Here is a 6,998-nt window from a genome sequence, read left to right as displayed (position 1 = left end):
TTTCTGGGTGCTTCTCGGTATGCCCCAGGGCCCTCCTTTTGGTGCCCCCAGAGTCACTCTGCTCTGTCATTGCTTTTTTGCCTTTTTTTTTTTTTTTTGACTTATGTTGCACCCAGAGCTCTCGATTTGTTCTCTTGTCCTCTGCATACTCCCCTTTCCTCTCTCTACACCCCAGGGCTCTCCCTTCAGCTTTCAGGAAGCTGCTGGCAGGAGAGTGGGGGTGCCTCTGCTGCCCTGGCAGCCCCAGCTGTCCCTGAAGGGGCTGATGGCCAGGCCCCCTGCCCAGTTCCTGCAGGACCACAGCTGCGGGCCCTGGGGCTGGGATGAATGCCAGGGGGAGCTGGGTGGCAGGACGAGCCCCAGGTGGGGCTGAGGGCAAGGGCGGGCATGTGCTGGGGCTGCAGCCGCGTTTGGGGGAAGCTTGCATTGAGGCCAGACCTGGACAATGGAGCTGCCGCGGAGCACCGCCCACTGGGACCGGCCCGGCGGCCGCCCCGCAGAGGAGGTGAGCGGGGCCGGGGGAGGCGCGCTGCAGGCTGCGGGTCCCACATGTGCCGGGGGTCCCGGTGGCTGGGAGCGTCCCGGGCAGCGCAGCGCAACCGGGGCCAGGGATAGCAGTGGGGGCCGAGGACGTGGTGGGGAAGAGGGGTGCCCTGGGGCCACGGAGGCGGGGGGAGGAAGGGGGTGCGCCGGGGCTGTCGTGCAGTTTATTGCGCGGTCGGAGGAGCGCGAAGGGGGGGGTCTCCTGTGTCAGCTCGGGAGCGTGTCGGGGAGCGGGGGGGAGGAGGGATCGCAGCGGAAGCCCCAGGGAGGGTCGCGGGGGGTCGGGGGCAGTGTCGCAGCTGAGCCGGGGCCGGTCGCGGGGGTGGCGGGGGAGCCCCGGGCCGGTGCTGGGGATCGCGGGGCCGCGCTCGGGGCTCTGCAGCGGTTTCCGGGGGGAAGGGGAACGGGGGCGGGACGGAACGGAATCTCCACGGAGTCAAACCTCACCGAGCGCTGCGGCCCCCAGCATGCCGGGAGCAGCAGTCTTCCGGCACTGGGCTTCCGGGCGGCCATGTTGTTTTGTGCGGCATGCCGGGAGCGGTAGTCTTCCGGCACTGGGCTTCCGGGCGGCCATGTTGGTTTGCGCGGCATGCCGGGAGTGGTAGTCTTCTCAGACTGGGCTTCTGGGCAGCCATGTTGTGCCTCTCGAGGTGGGCGGGGGGGGGGGGGGGGGCAGGTCTCTGCCAGCGGCGTTCCCACCAGCCAGCCGTGTTTTGCTCTGTGGCAGGCCAGGAGCTGTAGTTCCAGGTGCCGGTGCCTTCTCAGCCCTGCAGCAGTGGCCCGCTGGGTCTGTTCCTTACTGGACATGTGCCGCTCGCGCAAGAGTCCCCGTAGGTCACTGGACACAGTGGAATTTCCCTGTTTTTTCCTGGTACAGGGCAGGAAGCGTTTTCCATCTCTGGTGTGACCAGGCAGGCTTGTCCCCAGGGGCTGGGGCTGTCCCTCTTGGAAATGAGCAGGGCTGGGAGAGTAGGAGGGGTGCTGTGGGCTCCTGGGAGTTGTAGCTTTGCTCAGGATTGGGGCCAGTTATGCAGCAGCTGAGGAGTGGCGGTGCTGGGAGGGCGCAGTGCAGAGCTGTCCTGCTGTGCAGCACAAGGGAAAGTCCTCAAGGAAATGTGAACAGCACCGTTTCTGTCCAAGGACCCTAACACAGCCTGAGACACCCTGGAACAGCCACCCCACAGCAGCACCAGGGACACCATGTCACTGCCTCCCGAGGGCACTGCGTTCAGCTACCTTTAACTGTGTGGAAAGAGCCTGCAGGAAGGAGCCCTGGCCACAGGTACAGAGAATCCCCAGTTGCCCCTAAGCATCTGGAACTATATGCATTTTCTTTACAAAGATGCCATCTCTTTGATGCCTTGCTGCTTCTTCTGTGTTGCTCGGTGCCCAAGTCTACTATGTTCAGATCCACTTTTCTTGCTGCCCTCTGCTCTGTCTGAGCTGCTCGCCAGATCAAAAGGCGTGTGCACCTAAGAACTAGGCCAGGGTGTCCCTGCTGCCTGCTGTAGGACAAACAGGAGGGCAAATCGGGACAGGACATGAAAGTACATGTGGATGAGAAACAGCTGCTTTAGAGATCTAAGACGCAGGGGCAACTGAGAGGAGTGAAAGGAGCAGGGGAAAATGGTGATGAGGAAGGTGTGCTGTTAGAGGCAGTACAGTGCAGGAGAGAGGGGAAAACTTGCTCCTATGATGAAATAAAAACTGACCTTAAGAGAGATTTGCTTTTTGCTCTTCAGGTTATGAATAGGCATGACTTCCTGAGAACTGTTCTGAGCATGCGGTGTTGCAGGTCACGACTGCCTGGGCAGCGATCCCCAACTTGTCTGCCGAGACTACGTGACAGCTGACAGCTGCCTGTGCAATGAAAGCAAAGGCCAACTTCTCAGAGGGAAGAGGCAGGCTCCAAGCAGGAGGATTATGGCAGGTGAGTTAATGCCCCAGAACCTTCAGTTTTTCTCCTTGTCCCCCCAGGACTCACCCACTTGCTCACTAGTTCTCTCAGGTCCAATCTATTTGCCTTTAGGTGTGCTCCAAGGCACTCTTTGTTCTCTTCTCCCTTCTGAAGTCTGTCTCTTTCTAGTTCCTACAAGATTACTCTGACATTTGGTGTTTGTGGGCCCTTTGGTAGCATCCAGACTCCTATGTTTGTCCTCTTGTCCTATTAAGTCCCCTCTCTTTTCCCTCTAGTCCCCTCAAAACCTCTCTGTTCGCCATTGGTGCATCCCAGAGCCTTTGCTTTTCCCTCTAGTCCTCTTGGGATGCTTCTGTTTGCCCTCTAAGCCCCTTAGGATCCATCTCACTGCCCTTTAGCCCCATCAGAACCCCTCTGATTGCCACACACACCCTTCAGGACACCTGGGTTTGCCTTGGGAGTACCTTGTGCTCCAGCACCCCCTAAATGCTCTCAAGTCCCACCACAGCTCCCGCTTGGGAGTTCTCCATTTCTCTCACATCCCTTTGTCCTCTTTGTTTGCTTCTTAGTGCATACCGTATCCCTCCATTTCCTTTTGGTGTGCCTCACACCCTCTCAGTTACCCTCTACTCCCTTCAGAACCCCTGCATTTGTTTTCCTAAACTCCCCAGAACCCTGTGTTCTATTGCGCTCCAGGGCTCTGTTTGCACCCTAGTCCCATCAGCACCCATCCTTTTCCATTTTGGTGTGCCCCAGTGCCCATTGTGTGCTATCTGTTCCCCTCTGGACTCCCACATTTGCCCTCTAATCCCCACAGAATGCTTCCTTTGGCCTGTGGGCTCCCTAACAACCCCTCTCCCCACCCTGTGAGCCTTCGGTGTGCACCAGAGACAACCTTCTGATGTGCCATCCTACAACCCAATGTGTGCCCTCTAATCTTTTCGAGGCTCTTCCATTTTGCAATCTAGTTAACTTAAAACTGATCCCAAAGTCTTCATTGTGACCTAGAGGCCTCTGTTTGATGTCTAGTCCCCTTAGGACTGCTCGAGTCCTCTCAGAAGCCCTCCATTCGACTTCATTGTGCACCAGAGGCTCAATTGGGCATGTAGAGTCCTTAGGACCCCTCTAGTACCCTCAGAACCCCTCCTGAGGCCTTTGTAGTGCTCCCAGAGCCCTTTTTTGGTCCACCGGCTCTCGTAGGACTTCTCTAATTCCTTCAATATCCCTCTTTTGGCCTTCATTGTGCAGGAGCCCTCCGTTGTCCTTCTAGCTCTCCAAGCACCTCTCTAGTCCCACCAGGACCCCTCCTTTTGCCTTCGTTGTTCCATATAGCATTTTTTTTCTTCCTTCTAGTCCCTTTACAACCCCCCGGTCTACTCTAGGTGCCTCTTTTGGCCAAAATTGTGCCCTGCAGCCCTCTTTTGGCCCTCTAGAACCAAGAGGACCCCTCTAGTCACCTCTGAATCCCTCTGGAGGCCTTTGTTGTGCCCCAGGGCTGTCTTCTGGCTCTCCTGACGACCCCTTTGGATCCCTCAAATTCCACCTAAGAACCTTTCTGGAGGCTGTCCTTGTTCCCCAGAGTCTTTTTTGGCCTTGTAGACCTGTTAGCACCCCTCCAGTGCACTCTCAAACACTCTCTTGGCCAAAATTGGGCCCCAGAGCTCTTTGGGCTCTCCAGACCCTAGCGAATCTCTCTCGTCCTCTCAGACCACCTCCTGAGCTCATCCCTGCTCCCCAGTTGATATTTTTTCAGCCAGGTAGACCACTTAGGACTCCTCTAGTGCACTTTGGACTACTCTTTCAGTCTCCCTTCTGTCCCAGAGCTGTCTTCTGGCCCTCCGGCCCCTTTAGCACCCCGCTAGTCCCTTCAGAATCCCTCCAGAGGCCTTTGTGGTGCTCCAGAGCCCTCATTTGGCCCTCCAGCCTTCTCAGCAGCCCTCTCGTCTGCTCTGCACTCCTTTTTTTGGCCAAAATGGGGCCCCAGAGGCTTTTTCTTTGTTCATTGGTTCCCTCAGGAAACCCCTAGTGTGCTCTCGACCCCTCTTTTGGCCAAGATTGGGACCGGAGTCTTCTGTGGGCACTCTAGACCCCTGAGGACCCCTCTAGTGTACTCTGGACCACTCTTTTGGCCACAATTGGGCCCCAGAGCTGTCTTCTGGCCCTCCAGCCCCCTTAGGGAACATCTAGTCTCCTCAGAACTCTTCCAGTTTTCTTCCTGGTTCACCAGAGTCATTTTTTGGCCATGTAGACCCCTTAGCAGCCCTCTAAGTGTGCTGTGGACTACTCTTTCAGCCTTTTTTATGCCCCAGAGCTGTGTTTTGGATGTCTAGACCCCTTTAGGACCCTGGTAGAGCCCTCAGAGTCCCTCCGGAGCCCTTCTTCATGCCCTGGAGCCCTCTTTTGGCCCTTTAGCAGCCCTCTATTCTGCTTTGGCTTCATTTTTTGACCTTTTATTTCCCCCCCACAGACCACTCCTGGCCCTCTAGAACCCTTAGCACCCTTCTAGAGGCCTTTGCCATGCTCCAAAGCTGTCTTTTGGGTCTCAAGTTCCCTTAGGACCCCTCTAGTGTGCTCAGAACCCCTCTGGAGGCCTTTGTGTCCCGGAGCCCTCTTTTGGCCATCCACATCCCATAGGAGCCCTCCTGTCCACTCAGAGCACCTCCTGAGGTCGGTCATGTTACCCAGTTTTGATTTTTTTTTTCCCCTGTGCCATTTAGTCCCCTTAGGAGCCCTCTAGTCTGCTCAGAACCTCTCCTGGGGTGCTTGTTGTGCCCCAGAGCTGTCCTCTGGCTCCACAGCCCCCTTTGGAACCCTCTAGTCTCCTCAGAAGCCCTCCAGATTTCTTCCTTGTTCCCCAAAGTCATTCCTTGGCCATGCAGGCCCCTCAGCACCCCTCTAGTGCACTCTGGACCACTCTTTGGGCTTTCCTTGTTCCCTAGAGCTGTCTTTTGGCTCTCTAGCTCCTTTAGAACTTCTGCAGTGTTCTCAGAACTCTTCCTGAGCCCTGTCTTATGCCCTGGAGTGCTCTGTTCATCGTTCAGCTGCCTGAGTACCCCTCTTTTCCTCTGAACCCCTTCAGAGGCTTTGCTTGTTCTCTTCTGGCTTCTTTTAGTTGCTCTCTAGTCTCCGTAAGAGATGTCTAATCTGCTCTGGGTTCCTCTTTAGAGCTTTGTTGTGCTGCATAGACCTCTGCTGGTCCTGTAGAGCCCTGAGGAACCCCTTTATTTCACTCTGGACTACTCTGTCAGCCTTCCTTGTTGTGCCCCCAGAGCCCTGCGTAGGTTCTCCAGCCCTCTTAGCATCCCTCTTCCCTCCTTGTGCCAGTCCTCCACTTAGAAATACAGAGCTAGTACTCCCCTGGGGAACTACCCATTCCACCTACTGACCCCTTTTTCTGAGCACTCTAGGTACTATACAGGAAGTACCCCTCTTCAGAAGTACTCACATTACAGAAGCAGCCTTGTTCCAGGAGTTTATTTTGATATCTTGGTTTGCCCTAGAGGAAATGCTGTCCTGCTACAACAGCTGTATTATATGCAGGTCTGAACCAATTAGAGCACTGTGGTGTAGTGTTCCCTTAACAGGTTATGTTGAATCTTGTAGCTTTCTTTCTAAGCATAAGCAGAACTGATTTTTAGTTTTTAGTGCAAAGGCTAGTGCTAGTTTGGGTAAAAAAGCTTAATAACATACCTCCTGATATTATGGGTTCAGTATATAAGGTTTCAGTAATAAAGAAGATGGTCTGTTTTATCAAAGAGGTCCGTCTGTCCTTTCTGTGCTCTCCCATCCAGATACTGAGTGGAAGCAAAAGGCTTGCTTCTGCTTAGCCCTATGTATTTATGGCTGCCAGTGGTTTGCCCCTCCCCTTCCAAGGGCTTGTGGGTAGGGCAGTGGGTGAGGCTAGGGTTACATAAACCCAGGGTGTTCACACAGTCTCTGCTCTCTTTGGGGATAGTGCTCTGGAACTGCCTTGGGAAATAACAGCATTTGTGGAAGTGAAACTATCCAGAAAGACTTATTGCTGCATTTAGAGAAGCAAGGGCCATTCCTTAATGTTAGAGCAATGAGATGGCTGAAGGTGGAGTTGTGAGCATGCCAGAAAATTGCTTATAGCAGGCAGTTTTGGTTTTGTGTTGGTATCTTGGTGTGGGGTGTTCAGGGGTGGACGAGGGTTTCTGAGTGTGCAGTTGTATCCTCTGTTAATTGTCAGTATTGTTTTCTGGTGTTTGTGTGTTTACTGTGGAAGGGGCCTAACTTCCTCACTGGGCTCTTTGAACATGCTGATGCTTGAGGCATTGCTTGTGCCTCTGCTGGACTGCAGACAAGAGAAGAGAGCAGGGGTCCTGGGAAAACATTTCCTTCTACACTTACACCCTAGGTGGTGGTTGTGTGTTTTATCTCCAGTAAGGTGGATCTGTGTGAGGTATTGCTCTCATCAGCTAGTCTGGTTTCTGGCTCGCTGGATGTTTTGCTGCTCCTCAGAAATACTGTCAGCCCTGTTCAGGGAGAAACTGTGTGGGGTTTTTCTGTAGTATGC

This window comes from Dromaius novaehollandiae, unplaced genomic scaffold (genome assembly GCF_036370855.1).
Source record: "Dromaius novaehollandiae isolate bDroNov1 unplaced genomic scaffold, bDroNov1.hap1 HAP1_SCAFFOLD_53, whole genome shotgun sequence".
Classification (NCBI taxonomy): domain Eukaryota; kingdom Metazoa; phylum Chordata; class Aves; order Casuariiformes; family Dromaiidae; genus Dromaius; species Dromaius novaehollandiae.
This window is presented reverse-complemented; position numbering follows the sequence as displayed.